Below are 19,788 nucleotides of genomic sequence, written 5' to 3'. Positions count from 1 at the left end.
GATAAATCATAGTATCTACGTGCACTGCACAGCTCATGATATAGAACAGAATTTTTTTCGCTGTGTATTCTACTCATATATTTCAAATCAGGTGCCAGAAACAGGCAGGAAGCACACCTCAAGCCCTTCGTCTGTTTCCAAGGCTACATATATGGCGTCGATCATGGCCCACTTACTTGCAATACTTCTTAGTTAATCTAGTCAATTCTGTGTTATCTTATTGTGCTTAAGTAAAGTAATTATAATTGAAGGCATTTAGGTACCTCCTGCCATTTATGTGGTGCAATTTTCCATGTATTTATTGACCTGCACTCTGCAAGAAAGTAGAGTTTTTTCTACGTATAGGCGTGCTGAAACTCAAGCTAGGTCATTATCAATTAATTCTCGTCAGATGAGAATGCCTGAAACCCCTGAAGAGGAGAAAAACAAAATCGTTGTGTTCAATTATTTGATCACCTCTTTCGCAGTTCTTTTTTTCCCCTTGTTTCTGTAAAAGTGTAAGATTCACTTATTAGTTTACAAACGCTGTATTCGTGTATACATTGTTGCAAAGTTTTGTTTGTAATTGAAAAATAAAATATGTCAAACTACAAAAGTGTGCACTGTGTGTTCAGGCTTACTGACTGTGCAAATAGAGGTAAGTCATGCTGTTTGGAAAAAAACTAGTTAGGTTTTGCGAAATATTTATCGCTGTTACTGTCTAGAGAAGGACACAGGAGACTTGTGAGATCACAGGGCCAGTGATAAGATGCATGATTAAAGCATTGCAGAATGCATCAATCCATGCACGCAGATGATGGTACCGAGAGTTGCATAGCAATTGTGGTCATTACTGATAGAGAAACTGGTTAGCAATTTAAACTGAAGAGTTTTGGATGCATAAACTATATGTCAGAATGATACATCCATTACAGCGCTGCATTACTGAACTTGTAAGACTGTTCATAAAGAAAATTTTTACTGATAACCGATAGGCCACTGACTGCTGTTTGGGACACAACTGCAAGGAAAGTGCACACGTTCAAGGCCAAATTGCTAAGGCAGCTTGCTAGAAAATAACAAGTGGACTGCCCCCTTATTTGTTTTGAAAGGATACGTTCATGAGATCCAGTTAGCTTAATCTGATCCAATAGCAGCTTTCAAAACCATTTCAGGGAAACTACTGCCGAGATCCTTTAGGGGGCCATTATGTGCACAGGTGCTGAAGTGGAACACGTGGAGGTTGAGAATTGAGCAATAAGGAATATGGCATATATATTAGGGTGATTTCATTTTTACATTCATTATTTTGTTCACACAATGCCCTATTACTCCAACAACAGAGCATATAGGTGAAAAACCCTTACGATGCATCCTATTGTATATGTATTGACGTGTGTGCTCTGCAGGTGAGAAAGACAATGGCGACATCAATGAGCATCAATGCCTATTGGGTCTTTGGGATTTTGCCGAAGACATCATGTTTGTCCTTCATGATGAACCGGCAGTGCAACCACACACGGACATAAGAGAGAAGGCACACAACAGAGTGCTGTGTTTCGTTTACCTTTCCTCTGTCCGTGTGGGGTTGTGCTGCTGGTTCATCATGAAGGACAACAAACTAGCCCAAGTTTCAGCCTTGTTAGACATGTTTGCGCCTGCCATTTTTTGTGTCAACAAGCTGTCCTACCCTTGTAGAACTTTTCACTGTCTTTTGTTTGCGTTGTGCCGTGAGAATGTTCTCTATATTTTCTCTCATGGCTCTGCATCTCATTGTTCTGCTCAGTGTGCAGCTGTGCAGCAGCATAACATGTTCCTTTATTCACTTAATGCACTAAATATAGGCATGGGTACTCGAAGAAATGGCACAAAATGTAACAACAATTAGCGTTGCCAGATGAAACACCTAAATGTCACAGTTCTACAGTAATGGGTGAAGGGAAGGGCTTGGAACACAGAATGGAAATAAGGGACCCATGCATACATAAATAAGTGCCAGTCTGGCACAGTGATGAATTTGGACACAATGCCTAACTCACTGCAAAGATATGTCTCAACACTGCAAGTGAAAGGTCAAGTTTTGAAGTGATGCCAGAAAAAGAACAAATACATTTCAAGTCTCAACATTTAGTGAAGGACAGCGCAAAGGACGGGACACGAAGAAAGGCAAGACAAACGAGCGCTCGTTTGTCTTGCTTATCTTCGTGTCCCGTCCTTTGCGCAGTTCGACCAGAATGAACTCGTACCAACTAGCCCAACTCTCCACGCTGCTTACTCATATTTAGTGAAGGACAAATCTAGTACTTATGCGAATACCCTTCATGTGGCACGATGTCTGACAGATGGTGTGCTGTGGTAACTGCCATGGAAGCGGGCTGCATGTAAAGGATAATATCGAAGAATAGATCGCTGGGCAAGTTGGTAATTCATGACTACAAAGAACTGCGTGAAATAAACTGGCACAAGGAAGACGCTTGTCCGTGCGTCTCTCCTTGGGCCAGATTATTTCGTGCAGTTCTTCGTAAAAAAGAATAATAGCTGCACATTTAGACGTGTATATCTGCATGCTTATGTGAGCGCTATATGAGCTGCTAATTCTGAAAAAAAGCTGGAACACTTGTGCTTGAACTACTACAGAATGTTTTTGTGTATAACTAGTGTTGGTACTGGAAATAAATCTTGAATTCTGAAGCACAGTTTGTATTAGCTGCTGTACTAGCCAAAGCTAAGGATGTTGCATGACAGCTGATATTTAAATAAAGGTGCACGTAAAGCTACATGGTATGGAACAGAGGCGTAGCCAGGGGGGGGTCAACCTCCCCCCCCCCCCGAAAATTTTCCATTTTGCTTGCGTATATATACACACAGACATGCAAACGCGTGCACAAACATACATAAAGCATGGTTGACCCCCCCCCCCCCGAAAAAAATTTCTGGCTACGCCCCTGGTATCGAACATGAGGGAGGTTGACTGGGACACGTAAAGCTCAACATTTATGGGTGTGCTATTAGTGTGAAAGAATGCTTTTTATTTGCAGCTGTTATTTGCAATTATGACACTTATTGAGTATAAGAATTGTTCCTCTATATCTACTATTTAGTATTATACGTTTACATGCCGTGTCCCATGATCCGAATCAAGCAGGATGCTACTGACAGCACATTTTTAAGACAGGTGAATATTTATTCCTAGAAGTCAAGATTACTGCCCGTGTTCAGCCACTTTCAGCATTTTGCTAGTTTATACATTAAGCGTCGTTAACCCTTTGTTGCGTGACAAAAATCTACGCATGTAAACGCCGCTTACTTTTAATTTTCTATTATAGTGCATTCAGAAAAAGCTGAGAAAAAAGTCTCGTTGAAGTCAAACGTTTATTTCATAAGATACAGAATGTCCACTACAGTGGACAACATGAACACCAGCTTCGGTTAGTGAAAGTGGCGAGTCTTTTCAGCCGTCGAGATTTCTTGCCCGAACAAATTTATGCATGAACACTAAACGTTGGATGCGGTACCATGAGAGTCGCCAGAAATGTACACATGACAAATTGAAAAAAATTGCGAGAGGTTTGAACCCCACTCCTGGGCATCGCTGTCGGTGTCCACGGCATTATCGTCAGTGTCGCTGCTATCAACGATGTCACTCCATCTACCTACTTCTACTTCATCACTGCTGTCACCTTCATTTTCAAGGCGGTCGTCTTCACTGCCAGATGGCACGTCTTCGTCGAGCAGCGCGTTCACTTGATCCTCCGACAAAGGAAGGTCCAACAATTCCTCGATTTCAGAACCAGTCAATGGTTTCTTTCGAGTAGCTCGCTGCGCCGGCTGCCTCGGATATATATATATATATATATATATATATATATATATATATATATATATATATATATATATATATATATATATATATATATATATATATATATCCGAGGCATGACGGCGACAGCAAAAATCAGCCAAGAATGTCCATATAATTGATATCGCAATAATAGAAACATCAGCAACCCCAAATATGAAGCTACAAAAAGGAAGAGCCATGACATACAAAACCCGCATGTGAGCGGGGATTGTTCCCACCATGCATGGTGACCACTACAGTAGACATATTGGAAAATTTGTTCTGAAAAATTGTATTCACTTCACTAAGCCACAATATTTATGGCTCGTGACTGCGAATGCTTCTTCTATGGCGTGCATACAATAACGCATACCAAATCGCTATTTCACCTCAGTTATAAGAAAAAAAAGTAATGAAGAACGTGACTTAAGCGCCGGAGCAGGAGGCTGCGATTTTGAGCAAGTGTGCAGAAAAACCCGCGGTATCCTGCCGCCATCTAGTGCGGCGAATGAAAACCCCTTTCGTCCACTGTAGCTACCAATACGGAAGTGCACATCTCCGAGGCACCGCAGCTGCTTCAAAAATTCCAGAAATTTGTCCGCTGTAGTGGACAGCATGCAACAAAGGGTTAAGCTCAAAGCATACTCGACTGGATGACGTGGAGTGAAGTAATACTGGCCCTTGTCGCTCCGATCACATCTCGTAGCCAAGGAAAGAATCACTTTCACTCGTCGACAACGGGTGGAATACGATAACAACCTTCAACCTACCATGTTCCCCAACGCAGGGACCCCACCAGATCGCTCTTCAGCGCTGATATGCGGTCAACTGAGGCATGTTGTAGAGCTTAACATTCATGAACCTTCAAGGTGCAGAACAAGTGCATATTTAATTTGGGGTTGTTATTTAGATTTAACAGCGCCCATTAAATATTAGAATGTTTCACGTTAATCTTTGCCTTATTCAGTATACTTGCTCACATGATCCTTCTGAATCCTTCAGGCCACTTCTGACTTTTGAAGAAATAGCATGGATTTATCCTTGAAAGCTGGATCATATTGTGACTTCATTCGATTTCAAGCATTGCTAGCTTCTTTTGATGCGACGCTTGGCAGGAAACATATGTTCTAACGGGTGATGCAAGCGATTTCATGCGTGCTCTTTCCGCGCCAGTCATGGACTACGTTTCTTCGTTTGTGGAAGCCAAGGGGAGCATCACTTCCAACTGTCAACAACGAACGAACCACGAGAACGACCAACCTCAGACCCGCCGTCCTCCCCAGCATGACAATTACACGGCATCGCTCGTCGGCGCCCTCAGCCTCGAGCTCGGGAGACTGCATTCTTTTTCTGCGAAGGCTCGTTGTTCTTTCGACTCAACAACGACGTTTCTTTATCGTCTATACTATACTCGGGAGAGAAATGAGCGCGCCCGTTCTGAAAGCTGGTCCGTCGCCCCGTACGCGCTGCACTACACCAAACCCATGCGAATAAGCGATTGTGTTTTAATCCGATTACCTGAGATGAACCTCTACACATCAACGCGATGCTCGCGAAGGACGTGGGAGACTGTACTTCGCCGAGTGGAGATGAGATCAGCTGATTTCCACCGCCTGTACTGCGTCAAACATCGCAGAAAACTTTTCTTTGGCGGCTGGTTGCACATCAGGGCACGTTCGGCTGCCGTATGATGCCGACAAATGGAAATGCACTCGGAAACGCATCGTTCATTGTTCACCTCTGTCTCCGTGCGGGATAGGCAAGCAGTCGGGCGAGAAACATAATTCCACACACAAACTGACTATGACTGCCCGCGAGGGTTCGCTCGAACGATGCCTCTCATATATGCAAAATTATAGCGTTGTAGCCGATCGTAAAATCGTCCAAGATAACGTGAAGTGCATATATAAAGCTGCGGAAGTCCACCCAGATCGTGTGGTGCGGTGGCGTAGTGGTTACAGTGTCTGCTTGTCACGCGGTTGGCCTGGATTCAAATCCCCGTGGTGGAGTGTGTGTCTTGATACATGGTTTGTGACTCTCTGTGCAGTGTTCTTGTGATGTGTAAATGCATATTCATGAGTTGGAAGGCTGAAAAGAACAAAAGAAAGAAAAAGAGGAACACTGCACGATCAACTACAATGTAGAAGAAATTCCTTTTTTTTTCTAAAAATTTGCAAAAAGTACCACATATACTTCGACCGCATATTGAACCGTATATAAGCCGGACAGATTTGACCTGAAATACCGCTTAACCAAATCGACGGTATGCGTTACTTTAAGCGGTCACTTTTAAACGGCCTTCTGACAACGAGGTGGCCTCGCATATGGAAGAGCCGCATAAACTTAGGCCGCATAAGAAAGAGCCGCTTAGCCAGGGGCCGCACAAAAGAGCCGTATAAGTAGGCCGCTTAAAGAGCCATTATAAGCGTCGAAAATTTCACCTACTTTCCGCCTTATATGCGTTGTTTTAAGCGGTCGTTTGCTAAGAGTGTATGATAAAACAGCAACGCAGCATTACATGTAAGAGTAACAGGAAATAATATTGCTTACATTAGAGTGTTAGCTATGTGTATATTATTGCTCCTGGTTTGCAGTAAACCCCTCAGTTGTCAATTCAGTGCCTTGTCCTGTGATTTGTCTTAAATATTGTTACGGAGAGGAAGTGAAGGAAGACGAGGGGCTGAAGAGCCTGACTGGCGCGCGAGTGTGGTGGTCAGCCATATTGACTCTTTTACCAATCCTTCTCTGTAAATATATATTTTATATACTCAAACAACCCCGTATCATGGCGGACGTGCGGGGTACTACAGCAGGCAACGGAGCTCCGCAGCGGACGTCGCATCGCCCTCCCAACCATGGCTAACGTTGAGCCTTCCGCATCGACGTCGCTGTCTCCATCAACGTCGCCATCACCGCCACTCGTTTTCGTACCTCCTAAGGATCCCGGTACATTCTGTGGGACCGATGGCGTCGACGTTAATGACTGGTTGGCCATGTTTGAACGCGTGAGTGTACCGAATAGATGGGATCCCACACTTCAGCTGGCCAATGTGTTATTTTACTTGAGGGGCACGGCGAAGGTGTGATACGAGAACAACGAAGAACTCACTAGCTGGGACCAATGCAAAGAAAAGTTGCGAGAGGTATTTGGAAAACCCGCCGGCCGTAAGATCGCCGCCAAAAAGGAATTGGCCTGCCGTGCCCAATCGTCCCCGGAATCGTACCTCTCATACCTTCAGGACGTGCTGGCTCTCTGCCGAAAGGCCGACAATGACATGACGGAAGGTGAGAAGGTCGGGCATGTGCTGAAGGGGATCGCCGACGACGCATTCAACCTCCTGATGTGCAAGGGTTGTTCCACCGTGGATGCAATCATCAAAGAATGTCGTCAGTTCGAGCAAGCAAAAAGCCGCCGCATTCTGCAACCGTTCACCAGACTTGCAAACGCCGCTGCCACGTCAACGTGTGAAGAGCAGTCGACACCGCACCATCCTTCACCGCCAAAAGACGTGACACGAATTGTTCGTCGTCAACTGGAAGCGATGGCGCCCTCAGCATTCTATTCGCGCAGCGCTGATGCCACCCCTGTTACCGTTCCTCTCGTTCAAGCTATCGTCCGTCAGGAGCTGGAAAATATCGGAGTACATTCTGTGTGTTCTGTCGCCACGCCCAGAGTCAGCGAACGCCCTTCTCGTCACGTCCTCCTCAAACCGACGATTCGCTCCTCGTTCTCGCAACCCGGCTGAGTGGCGAACTGCAGATGACCGCCCAATATGTTTCACCTGCCACCGCGTTGGGCATATTGCTCGTTACTGCCGCAACACATGGTCTTCGACACCTCGTGTACCGACCAATATGACCCGTTTCGATGGTAATGCCCACCACTTTTCACCCGCTCCTGAGTCCAATGCCGCTCGTAATACTTGGTACAGCCGCTCGCCTTCGCCACGTGGACACCAGTCTCGTTCGCCGCAAACACGTCGCCCATCGTCCCGTTCGCCGCAGACGCGACGCCTATCGTCCCCCGTGGCTTTCGGCCGCACCATTTCGGAAAACTAAGAAATGCAGCCCCCGGAGGTAGTGTTGCATCGACGACTACGGCAGCAAATCCTCTCTCTGTACCCACTACACAAAGTGTGATTGACGTTAAAGTAGACGGCGTACCTCTTCAAGCACTTGTCGACACTGGAGCGAACATATCCGTAATGAGTTCAAGCCTACGCACACGTTTAAAGAAAGTCCTCACACCAGCAGCTACACAAGTGCTCGGTGTGGCCGATGGCGGCACGCCGATGGTTCTTGGTATGTGTACTGCCTGCTTTAGTATAGTCGATCAACCTACTTCAGTCATCTTCGCCGTGATTGACCGCTGCCCTTACGACGTCATCCTTGGACTGGACTTTTTGTCAACTCACTCTGCCCTAATCGATTGCGCTACCGGCATCCTTCAGATAGAAATGCCTCAGCTCGTCGCTGCTTCCAACACTACCCCGCCGCGACTGTGCTGTCTTCAAGACGTGCGTCTATCACCTCAGGCAGCCACCTACGTCGTTTTGACTGCACAGCCGCAGGTTCCCGACGGTGAATATGTCATCGATCCCCTCGTTGACGTTCTTTTGAGCCGGAACGTTGCGGTTCCGCATACCCTCGTCACTGCCACCGACAACCGTACCTCGCTACCACTTCTAATGGCGTATTCGGGTGGGCGATTTTGAGCGCTCTAGAGCACTCTGAAAAGTGGTCGCGCGTTCGGTTGGCAAAATCCGAGCGCTCGAACTACCTTCGGGTGGTTCTTTCGGAGCGTCAGCCTCCGACTCGGAGCGCTCCCGACCGCTCTGACTTCGAAGTGAGAGCGTGGTGCGATCTGGCCGGGAGGGGCACTAGACGCCGCGTTTACCGGCAGGTGACAGGGTGACAGCACGAGCGCGCATTTCAGAAGGGGAGAGCATCGGACGCGTAATACTTCGTACACGTGTGTTGTATTGTGTTCGTGGCGTTTTTGAGCGTTTGTGTGGTGAGTTCACATGTACCAAGCCATAACTGCACCATGTCGAAACGGAGGCGGCTACTGAAGGCGGACGAAACGTAAATGGTGTTACAGCAGCTCGCAGACGAATGCCTTCACATCGATGACGCCGAGCAACTTAATAGCACATGGTAACGCATTACATGCGACTACAAAGCTTAATGGTGTTGGCAAAAACAAGCGCTCTATGCCGAGCTCGCGTGTGATCGTGAACGGCGTAGGAGACGGCCGGCGTCCGCCATGCTAGGCCTACCTCTCGGAATCGTGAGTGACGGCGAGCTATTGCGATGTGCTTGTCGTTTGCGAAGGCGTAGTTGTAGTGATTATTTTCTTATATAACGAAGCGTGGCTGTGCAAAGTTGTTGGTTTTGTGCTTTATTACGAAGATACGAAGTCCTCCAAGTGTGCATGCCGAGGCGCCCTATGTGGGCGGAGCCGCTGATTGCTCGTTCGCCCCGTGTGTGCTGAATCGCCGTACGCCGCACGCCGGACATCCGACGCCGCACGCCGGATCGGAGGCAAAAACGTACCATCTGTCTCGTCCTTAAGCCAGCAGCTCGGACGATGACGCCAGCTCGGATGGTTGACCGCATTTGTCGATGTTTACCCGGCGGCTTCCCGCGCTGGTTGCACGGTGGCGCTACAGGCGCGCCGCTCCGAGATCGTCGATCCATTCGGTTGGTACGCTACCTCTCGCGCTCCGATTGCGGGCTGCCTCCGCAACTGCCGACTCCGAGCCAGAGGATCGGAGCGACCAACCGAATACGCCATAAGTTTCAGCTTGTGCCCTCAAGTACTTCCCCGTGGCATGTTCTTGGCCAACATATCTGATGCTAACGAATTTGAAATTGCCACTCTCACCGCCGAGACTGATTTACCTCCGTCTGCTGCAACTAACAGCTCCTCTTTGCCGGATGATTTCTCGAAGATGATTGCACCCGACCTCAACCCTGCACAGGCCAATGACATCCGTCGCCTTCTCGCATCGTACAGGGACATTTTTGATTTTGACGACAGACCTCTAGGGCAAACGTCCGGTGTTCAGCACCGTATCAACACCGGTGACGCGAGTCCTATTCGTCGGCGCCCCTATCGTGTCTCCCACACTGAGCGCAGAGTGATCCAAACGGAAGTCGAGAAAATGCTCAGCAAAGGTGTCATCGAACCATCCGACAGTCCTTTAGCCTCCGCTGTCGTCCTTGTCAAGAAAAAAAAACGCCAGGCCTGCGCTGAAACCGCAGCACAGTCACAGCGAAAGCTGGAAGAGCGGCGTTTCTAGAGCCCGTTCTAAGCTGCCTTGGGGCTACTAATACAAGTTCACTAGAAAGGTACCCACTACGCCATAAATCACAATTTTTGTGAACTTGGGAAGCACCTACTAAGCCATTATTCGTCATTCTGCGGGGAAGCGGGGCACCAGCTACACGTCTGTAAGGCATTATGTGCCCTTTGTTGACGCGACGACTGATTACGATGAAGAATTATGGCTCAGCCCTTTGTAATGGGTTGGAAGCTTTAAACGGCCCACCAGTTATGCAATTTGCATTGAGTGACGCCCGATCGCTATTTCCCTCTCCCGTCATGCTGTATAACACACGTTGACGTGGGAGAGAGACGGGTGGGGGGGGGGGGCGAAGAACACTACTGAGACCCCGAGGAAATGGATCATGCGCTTATGGGCTTCCTTGGCCAGGGGCGTAGCCAAGGGGGGGGTTGGGGGGGTTCAAACCCCCCCCGAAATTTTTCAGTTTTGCTTGCGTAATAGGCACCCACACATACAAACGCACGCACGAACATACATAAAGTATGGTTGAACCCCCCCCGAAAAACATTTCTGGCTACGCCCCTGTCCTTGGCAACCAATACAAGTGTTATTGCGAGGAACCCACAACGCTATAAATCATTGTAATTTTACTGAGACCCCGATGAAATGGATCATGCGCTTATGGGCTTCCTTGGCAATCAATACAAGTGCACTTGCGAGGAACCCACTACGCTATAAATCATTGTAATTTTACTGAGACCCCGAGGAAATGGATCATGCGCTTACGGGCTTCCTTGGCAACCAATACAAGTGCACTTGCGAGGACCCCACTACACTATAAATCATTCTAATTTTTCAGAAGTAGGGCAGCAGGCACTGTGCCATTTTTCGTCATTCTACGGAGAGCCGTCGTACCTGCTAAATGCATGTAAGACATTATGCGCACTTTGTTGATGCTGTGCCTGATGACGATGAAGAATTATGGCTGAGCTCTTTGTAATGGGTTGGAAGCATTCAGCAACCTACTCGTTGCGCAATTCGCATTGTGTGATGCCTTGTGACAGAATTCGCGTTGTGCTACGTTTGGTGCTTATTTTACCCTTCTACCACGCTATACTGCATATGCTAATGTGGTTCCTTCCCGACATGAAGCCTGTATAGGACCTTTTTGCAAGGCAGCTTCAAGCACCGGCATGGCTCAGAGGTTGAATACTGGGTTCCCACGCAGAGGGCCCAGGTTCGAAACTCGTTCCATCCTGGCAGTTTTTTTCTTTCGTTTTGTTTTCTTATTTCGAGCGATAGTGGTTACGGACACCGGCGGCGGCGGCGGACAACTAGGGCGCCAAAAACGGCCGGTGAAATGATCTCATAACAGCTTTCGCTGTAAAAGATGGTAGCTGGCGCTTCTGCGTTGACTATCGCCACTTAAACAAGATCACACGAAAAGACGTATACCCGCTACCACGCATTGATGACGCGTTGGACTGTCTGCACGGAGCTACATACTTCTCGTCTATTGATCTTCGGTCCGGCTACTGGCAGATTTCTGTCGATGCAATGGACCGCGAGAAGACTGCCTTCATAACACCTGATGGTTTATACCAGTTCAAGTTCATGCCCTTTGGCCTGTGCAATGCTGCTGCGTCATTCGAACGGATGATGGACTCTCTATTGCGAGGTTACAAGTAGTCTACTTGTCTTTGTTCCCTTGACGATGTGATTGTCTTTTCTTCCACCTTCGAGAGCCACCTGACGCGTCTCGCTGCAATTCTCGCAGTCTTCAGAACAGCCGGGCTTCAACTGAATTCCAAGAAATGTCAGTTTGGCCGACCTCAGATTACCGTGCTGGGCCATCTTGTTAACGCTGACGGCGTCCAACCAGATCCTGAAAAGATCCGCGCCGTTCGCAGCTTTCCTGTGCCCCGCTCTACTTCTGACGTGCGGAGCTTCATCGGCCTATGCTCTTACTTTCGTCGTTTTGTGCAAAACTTCGCCGACGTTGCTAGGCCACTAACAGATCTGCTGAAGAAGGACACCACATTCTCATGGGGCCCTGAGCAGGCTCAAGAGTTCACTGCTCTCATCGGCTTCTTGACTACTCCCCCCATACTTGCCCACTTTGATCCATCTGCTCCAACAGAAGTCCGCACCGACACCAGCGGGCACGGTATCGGAGCAGTTCTCGCTCAACGGCAGCACGGTCGACAGTGCGTCATAGCTTACGCCAGTCGCCTGCTCTCTTCCCCCGAGATAAATTATTCCATAACCGAAAGAGAGTGGTTGGCTTTAGTTTGGGTTGTCGCCAAGTTCCGCCCATACCTATTTGGCCGCATGTTCTCCGTCGTTACAGACCACCACGCTCTCTGCTGGCTCACTTCTCTGAAGGACCCCACCGGACGTCTTGCTCGCTGGGCTTTGCGGCCCCAGGAATTTTCGTTTACAGTCACGTACAAGTCTGGACGTTTGCACAAGGATGGAGCCTGTCTTTCTCGTCATCCGGTGGATCCTCCTGGCCCCGCTGCGCGTGATCCGGATAGCTGCGTAATGGCTTTTACTGACGTGGACGACATGCGCACCGAACAACGTCGGGATGAGTAATTGCGCACCATCATCGACGCCGTCCAGTCTGGCAGCACCGTCGCCACATTCCGTATGTTCGTGCTGTATGACGGCATCCTCTACCGCCGCAACGTCAGCGTTGAAGGCCCTGAGCTCCTGCTTGTCGTTCCTCGCCATCTACGGCCCGTCATCCTTGAACAACTTCACGACGCACCGACGGCGGGACATCTCGGAGTTTCGCGTACATACGACTGCGTGCGACGTCGGTTCTTCTGGCCTGGACTATACCGCTCCGTGCGTCATTATGTTGCTACTTGCGATCTATGCCAGCGCCGGAAAAAGCCTCCTCTGCCGCCTGCTGGATTTCTCCCACCAATTGAAGTTCCCTCTGAACCATTCTATCGCGTCGGCCTTGACCTGCTTGGCCCTTTTCTGACGACGACTCTGGGAAATAAGTGGATCGCCGTCGCTACAGATTATGCGACACGTTACGCCATCACGAAGGCCATGCCAACTACTTGCGCCACTGACGTCGCGGATTTTCTTCTTCACGACGTCATCCTCCTCCACGGTGCACCCCGACAGCTGCTGACAAACCGCGGCCGCTCTTTCTTGTCCAGAGTTGTCGACGACCTCCTTCGATCTTGTGCCACCGAGCACAAGCTGTCTACCGCCTACCATCCACAAACTAATGGTCTTACTGAACGTCTTAACCGCACACTCACACAGATGCTTTCGATGTACGTCTCTCAAGATCATCGCGACTGGGACGCCACGTTGGCCTATGTGACTTTTGCGTATAATTCCTCTCGACATGACACCACGGGATTTTCACCTTTTTATCTTTTGTATGGTCGCCACCCCATATTGCCGTTTGACACCGTCTTGCCTTCCGCGCCATGTACTACCATGTGCGCTCACGACGCCATTGACCGGGCTCACATGGCTCGTCAAGTCGCCCGAACTCGTCTTGCCACGTCGCAGGATATGCAAAAAGCCCGCTATGACCACCGACATCGTAATATGAAGCTTGCCCCAGGTGATTGGGTGCTTCTGTGGTCACCATGTCGCCGTGTAAGGCTCCCCAAGAAACTCCTCTCCCGCTGCTCAGGACCCTACCAAGTCTTGCGTCAAGTTAGCGACGTGAATTAGGAGATTGCGCCGTTGCACTACGATTCGTCAAGTCCGCCTGTTGACATTGTGCATGTTTCGCGGATGAAGCCCTACTTCTCTCGCACTTCATCGCCGGACCTGCGCCGAGACGGCGCTACAACGCCCGGGGGTCCTGTCACGGAGAGTTAGTGAAGGAAGACGAGGGGCTGAAGAGCCTGACTGGCGCGCGAGTGTGGTGGCCAGTCATATTGACTCTTTTACCAATCCTTCTCTGTAAAGATATATTTTATACACTCAAACAACCCCGTATCAATATGAATACACCTGTCCTTTCTGGGCACTAGTACGATCAGGCTGAAGACGCGCCCCCTCCTTTCAACACGGCATTCTTGCATATGGCTTGAATTTGAACACTTGGGGTTCTTTGCAAGTAGCAAATCGCCACCTCATTTTACGCGTTCTGTACCAAGCTTCGACCATACCTTTGCACATACTGGTAGGCTCTTATCAGGGCGGTAATATGCGCGTTCCTTTTAAAGACGATAGTCTTTCTTGGGGAGCTTAAACGCATGAAATTTTGGTCTGTCTGTCTGTCTGTCTGTCTGTCTGTCTGTCTGTCTGTCTGTCTGTCTGTCTGTCTGTCTGTCTGTCTGTCTGTCTGTCTGTCTGTCTGTCTGTCTATCTGTCTGTCTGTCTGTCTGTCACCCGATTCAGCCACCCTTCCAAACAAAGTTTAACCACTTGCTGAACGCTGAGCCATCTTGAACTGGTAGTGCCGTTCGTAGTTGTGAACCTTGTCGATCAAAATGCAAATGTTACGCATATCTGAGGCGCAACATCAATACGTAAGTATTAGGTGGTGTTGCTTTACTAGAAAATACATATATACGTAATTCTAAACACTCTAGTGTTTCTTAGGCTGTGCGGAAAATGCTAGTGTTTTTCGGGCTGCGCTGAAAATGCGGAGCTATGAGCCAGATGCGGCGATTCAATATAGAGGAGGAGGACTCATGTAGCACGGCCGGCAGAAGACTGTCGTCTTGCGACGACACTTGCAGCAAAGCACGCAGGTACGCGGCCCATTTTTTTGCCTTTGTGTTCGTGTTCACCGGCGCACTCATAGACTATCCGCAATTATCCATGAGATAAAGGGTATACTGACCGCTACGACCGGTTCTTATCCGGCTTCGAAAAATATCTAGCCAGAAACATCCGCAATCACAAGCTGTGTGCTTAGATTGAGGTGCACGTTAAAGAATTCTGGTCTAAATTTGCCGGAGCCCTCCACTACGGCGCCTAAACACCAACTATTAAACACAAACTATTATTATCTGCAGTCCCTTCGCAAAAGTGCGACATCGATTTAAAGCAAAGGGAGCATATATATTATTCGAAACAATAATATAATAATTGTTGGGGTTTAACGTCCCAAACCAGGATATGAATGAGGGACGCCGTAGTGGAGTGCTCCGGAAATCTTGAGAGCCTGGGGTTCTTCAACGTGCACATAACTATAAGAACACGGGCCTCAAGCATTTTCGCCTCCATCGAAAATGTGACCGGGATTCGATTCCGCGGCCCTCGGGTCAGCAGTCAAGTACCATAACCACTAGACCACCATGGCGGGTATTTTTCGAAACATTAGAGAGGAACAACATGTTTCCACAGTTTTAAAGGGTGGTGAGCTCTATTATCCAAAATATAGTCACCTCACATTATTTTCTTTTTCGCGTAGTCAATGGACAGTCAAGCACTGCAGGACTATTGGCGGTCTCATGAGTGTTTTTAGAAAAACGTAATAACGTAATGTGAACCTTTCTTCACTGACAAGTAGCAGCGTGATCAGGTCTTCGAACGGCAAAGCGTAACAAAAGACTTCGCTTATTTTTTCTGACAAAAATGCTTCCATGCGCTCGGCCACTGAAAAGAAATGGCGTGAACGACATTGCACCTGCACAAGATAACACGAATGAAAACCCAATTTTCTTGAGAGGTCTGCTGGTCCAATCTTATCATTAAAGGAAACATTCTCAATAGCGCAAAAATTGTGTGTAATGTTGAATTTCTCTTTGCTATAGACATTGAGGTGCGCGGGCAATGCCTTTTTGTATGTTGAAAGCTATCTCATACGTTGCCTGGCGCTTGTAAACTCTTCACGTGTGTCATTCTAGATAAGCTTTTTGCGGCGCTCCTTTGCTATTTATTGTATGAGCCCGGCCAAATCGAATAATGCCGATTTTTAGTCCGAGTACGTCTGGTTGACAAAAAGTTTAGTCAGTCTGATTAGTTCGCATGAGTCCGGTTCGGGAAATATTGGTGAGTCTGAGTCCGAGGGAGTCTGTACATGCAATATACCTGTGAGACTCTATATGACTGATAAATGTGTGATTACTACAAAAAAATGTCGCAAAACTGTTTTTTATTATCACTCGTAGATTTATTGCATTGTTCTATGAAGCTCTATTAATTCAATAAAAATGCGTTACACCAAACAGACTGCTCACGTCATTCGCAGTAACTCTTGCACTTTTACACATGTTTGCACATATATTTTCACTCAATCTGGCTTGTTTTTAAAGAAAGCGCCTTATTTCATGCTGCAAAGCATGTTCAACATCACTAGAGCTGGTATAGAATTCATCTACTAGCCGTAATGCTCTGTGGCGATGAACTTGATTGGGGTCTTGCACACTTATGCTCATTCTCGGGACCAAACCCCAGTATTGTCTTTTTCAGTGCGAAACATTTTTATTGTAGAAAAAAGAGTGACAAAGCCAGAAAATCCCGCACAATTTTACGTTGGCATGTGTGTGGATGACCGGTTTGTATAGCTATATATCATCGCCATTCTTCAAAAGCATGTATTTCGATGCGTAGAAAGTACTAGCGTTACCATAAAAGAACTGCCATCGTCTGATTTTTACTGCACGTTTTTTTTTACTTAGACATGTATACATTAGTTGTGCCTCACGTGAAAGGCAGTGGATGAGACAGTTGATTGCATATGCTTACCAAAGGGCACTAACATGGTCAGCCAAGTGCAGTATTTTGTCTATTGTCACAGGACTTGAGCACTCCGCGTAATCCGCAGAGTTTTTTTCTTTTTTTCTTTTTAGAGCGCAGCTCTTAGGCGCCGTTTCTAAATCCCTAGATTTTTTCCTCTTCCTTGCTAAGTACCGACAACCATTGGAGCGCCACCAACGAATCTCATTGGTAAAAGCTCGTTTTCGGCAGCCATGTTCTTCCTGACGCTTCTTCGACATCTAGAGTGCCTCGACATCGAGGCACTCTATCAACACCTGGAGAAACGCGCCCCCCGCTCACTAATGACGGGGGACTACTGGGAGGAGAAAGGCACGTCGCGTTCGCATACTGTCCTTCATTGTGGGCGAAGCGCAAAAAACATAGACGGAAAAGACGAGAACGACACAAGACAGGCGCTAACTTCAACTGGCTATTAATCGCAGAAATCACACGCAAGAAAACTAACAAACAAAGCAACCACGGCAAAACACAGCCTGATAACAAAAGAACGAACACCACATCCGACTGTGAACAGGCGAGGAACGTGCACCACATGGGTGACGTGTCCCTTTGCAAACAACCTTGCTGCAACACGCGCATGCCTACCCCTTTTCCAACAAGTGTATTTCATTATGTGATAGTGCCACAGACGACTGGCTGATGCATGAATTTCCATGTTTATTTATCTGGTAAGCCTCCACCACTTCACGTGCCCTCTGGTTTTTATGACGAAAGATCACGGAAGTTTCACCGAAGACCGGTGCGCAGCCGCAACTTTTGCAGTGCATGGCCAGATGAGAATACGGTGCACCCTTCAGTGAGCTATGATGCTCACGTAATCTTACATTTAGGCACCTGCCAGTTTGGCCTACGTATGCCTTCCCACAACTGGTGGGCAAGCGGTATACTACTCCGCACTCGCAAGGCGGAAATTTCATTTTGTGCTTCACATTACATGTGGCTCTCTTGGATGAATTGTCACGGTTTTTTCTAGACACTGCAGCGCAAATTGTTCCTAATTTACGACGCGACGTGAAAACCACTTCAACCTTGTAATTCCTGGCCACTTTTTTCAGGCGGTGAGACAGAGCATGGACATAGGGAATGGCCACCACTTGCTTGGTATCAGCCTTGTCAATGCCTTCCCCGCACTCAACAGACTTGAGGCTTTTTAACACTTTTTCACACGACAGTGAAATTACTGAATTGGGATAACCAACTTCTTTCAGTCTTTTAATTTGCGATGTCGCGCTCGCTTGCAAGGAGTGAATGCAAGATTTTGATAGAGCATGGGACTGCATTTCACGGTAGAACCTGCAAAGGACAATAAGTTGCAGTACTTGGACCTTAGGCTCGATTTTTCTGGCGCCCATGTCTGCTGGCAGTATCTCCCAAGATCAATGAAACCTATCTTAGACTTCAGATCCAGTCACTCCAAGCTGGTAAAAATAGGCATAGCCACATCATGCTTGCGGTCTGCTCTATGAAAATCTTGCATTCACTCCTTGCAAGCGAGCGCGACATCGCAAATTAAAAGACTGAAAGAAGTTGGTTATCCCAATTCAGTAATTTCACTGTCGTGTGAAAAAGTGTTAAAAAGCCTCAAGTCTGTTGAGTGCGGGGAAGGCATTGACAAGGCTGATACCAAGCAAGTGGTGGCCATTCCCTATGTCCATGCTCTGTCTCACCGCCTGAAAAAAGCGGCCAGGAATTACAAGGTTGAAGTGGTTTTCACGTCGCGTCGTAAATTAGGAACAATTTGCGCTGCAGTGTCTAGAAAAAACCGTGACAATTCATCCAAGAGAGCCACATGTAATGTGAAGCACAAAATGAAATTTCTGCCTTGCGAGTGCGGAGTAGTATACCGCTTGCCCACCAGTTGTGGGAAGGCATACGTAGGCCAAACTGGCAGGTGCCTAAATGTAAGATTACGTGAGCATCATAGCTCACTGAAGGGTGCACCGTATTCTCATCTGGCCATGCACTGCAAAAGTTGCGGCTGCGCACCGGTCTTCGGTGAAACCTCCGTGATCTTTCGTCATAAAAACCAGAGGGCACGTGAAGTGGTGGAGGCTTACCAGATAAATAAACATGGAAATTCATGCATCAGCCAGTTGTCTGTGGCACTATCACATAATGAAATACACTTGTTGGAAAAGGGGTAGGCATGCGCGTGGTGCAGTAAGGTTGTTTGCAAAGGGACACGTCACCCATGTGGTGCACGTTCGTCGCCTGTTCACAGTTGGATGTGGGGTTCGTTCTTTTGTTATCAGGCTGCGTTTTGCCGTGGTTGCTTTGTTTGTTAGATTTCTTGCGTGTGATTTCTGCGATTAAAAGCCAGTTGAAGCTTAGCGCCTGTCTTGTGTCGTTCTCCTCTTTTCCGTCTATGTTTTTTGCGCTTCGCCCACAATGAATCCCCACCAACTAGCCCAATTTTCAGTTTTGTTACGCATACTGTCCGCTGAAAGATGCGTGGCTAGACACAAAGATAACAAGGATACAAAGATACAAGGCCACATACGTGGCCTTGTAAATATTCTAAGTTAGGAAGAACATGGCGCAGATGCCGGCTGCGCTTGAGAGAGGGTCGGGAAAGGAGACAGTTGTTAGTACGCGTTTCTCAACCGGCTCCGCTCCCACTACGGTTCCTAGAACTAGTACGAACGGATACATCTCTCAACGCCTTTGTGTAAGAGTGGGATGAAGAGGCGAAATGGAAATGGCGCGGACAATAAAGCCTGTACCCCGTTTGTGCCACGAGTGTGCTTGACGTCACGGCTGTCGATGTGCACCAGAAATACAGCCAACAGTCCAAAAACATGTAAATAAAATCTGTTCATCGGAATAGTCACGTCTTCTGAGAGGAATTTCGATGTTCTCGTCACTTTCTATATTTTTGTTCATTATCCCTTCAAATACCTAATATTGTCCTAACGGCTCTAACACCCAACACAAATGCTGTCCGCGATGAACAAAGTTTTT

This window comes from Rhipicephalus sanguineus, chromosome 6, assembly GCF_013339695.2.
Source record: "Rhipicephalus sanguineus isolate Rsan-2018 chromosome 6, BIME_Rsan_1.4, whole genome shotgun sequence".
In the NCBI taxonomy this organism is placed as follows: domain Eukaryota; kingdom Metazoa; phylum Arthropoda; class Arachnida; order Ixodida; family Ixodidae; genus Rhipicephalus; species Rhipicephalus sanguineus.
The sequence above is the reverse complement of the archived record's forward strand: the minus strand, read 5'-3'. Positions refer to the sequence as shown.